Below are 1678 nucleotides of genomic sequence, written 5' to 3'. Positions count from 1 at the left end.
GGAGGGGGGGAGGTTAGGAGGGGGGAAGTTAAGGGGGGAGAGTGGGAGGAGTGGGAGGCTGGGAGGAGGCGGAAAATTTTTTTTTCTTTCTTAATAAAAAAAAAATTAAGAATAAAAAAAAAAGTATGAGATTGCTATTATGATAACAAAAACAGCACACTTCCTATTATAAGTGCTTACTTTACTCCTGATGCACTTCCATTGTCTCAAGGTTATTGCAGAGAACATAAATCTTGGACAGTGTAAATCCTCTTCCGTGGTGATGGCTATTGTTTGGCAGATTGTAGTCAGAGTCCACCGATATAAACTAATCCTTAACCTATGTTGTTCTCTTCATCTTAGTCATCAGGGTTTTATTTGTATTTAAATACTTTTACTTATAGACAGGCGGTGGTGGTGCACGCCTTTGATCCCAGCACTTGAGAGGCAGAAGCAGGTGGATCTCTGTGAGTTCTAGGCCAGCCTGGTCTACAAGAGCTAGTGCCAGAACAGGCTACAAAGCTACAGAGAAACCCTGTCTCGAAAAACTAAAAAAAAAAAAAAAAATTTACTTTTTCAGGTATTCAACCTGTTTGTAATTCTGCCAGAAAAAAAAAATTCACTGACTTACCAAAGGACATAACATAGTTTTTGGAATACAGTATATACTCATAATGGATATAAGTAGAATAGAGATATTAATTGTTCAAAATATGGATGATAATAAAAAATTATTTATATTAATACATATTTTGAAACCATTTAAGTATGTTTCTTTCAATTGTTATTTGTTTTAAAGTATAATTTTTAATGTACAACATTTTATTGTAATGAGTTTACAAATAAAATATTCTATTGCTAGGTGAAAATTTTACTATTTCTGGTAACTGCTTTGCCTGTTTTGTTTTAGGTACTATAGATAACTCAAGAAAGATCCAATGAATGAAGCAAATTACTCTGAAGTGTCTGAGTTTATATTCCTGGGGTTATCAATCTACAGACCAACACAATACTTCCTCTTTGCATTTTCTACAATATCATATGCATCTATTTTTCTAGGAAATTTCTCAGTTGTGCTTATAGTTATCTTTAACCCCCATTTACATTCACCCATGTATTTCCTTTTAGCTAACATTTTATTTGTTGACTTTTGTTTTTCAACCTCAACTGTCCCTAAATTGATTTCTGATATGTATTCCAGTCATAACACCATTTCATTCCAGGACTGTATCTTTCCGATGTTTGTACTTCATGTCCTGGGGGGATGTGAGATGGTGTTGCTGGTGGTCATGGCCTGGGACAGATATGTGGCCATATGCAAGCCCCTTCACTACCTGACCATCATGAGCCCAAGGAAGTGCATGTTGCTTGTGATTGGTGCCTGGATTATTGGTCTCATTCACTCAGTGACTCAATTAGCTTTTGTTGTCCATTTTGCAGTTCTAATGAGATAGATAGTTTTTACTGTGACATTCCTAGGTTCATCGAAGTGGCCTGTGTAGACACCTACAGGATGGAGTTCTTGGTTACTGCTGAGAGTGGATTAATTTCTGTCACTACCTTCTTCTTATTGATTCTCTCTTACATCTTCATACTGTTCACTGTATGGAAACAGTCCTTGGGCAGTTTGTCTAAAGTCCTCTCTACGCTTTCTGCTCACATCTCTGTTGTTGTTTTATTCTTTGGACCATGTATTTTT

The 1678-nt window shown here is 36.2% G+C and overlaps 1 pseudogene; it reads left to right on the top strand.

The window, feature by feature from the left end:
• Window positions 1-917: 917 nt before the first annotated feature.
• LOC101989554 lies at window positions 918-1672 on the top strand (annotated as a pseudogene).
• Window positions 1673-1678: the final 6 nt, after the last annotated feature.

Source organism: Microtus ochrogaster, unplaced genomic scaffold (assembly GCF_000317375.1).
Source record: "Microtus ochrogaster isolate Prairie Vole_2 unplaced genomic scaffold, MicOch1.0 UNK358, whole genome shotgun sequence".
NCBI lineage: Eukaryota > Metazoa > Chordata > Mammalia > Rodentia > Cricetidae > Microtus > Microtus ochrogaster.
The sequence above is the reverse complement of the archived record's forward strand: the minus strand, read 5'-3'. Positions and strand labels throughout refer to the sequence as shown.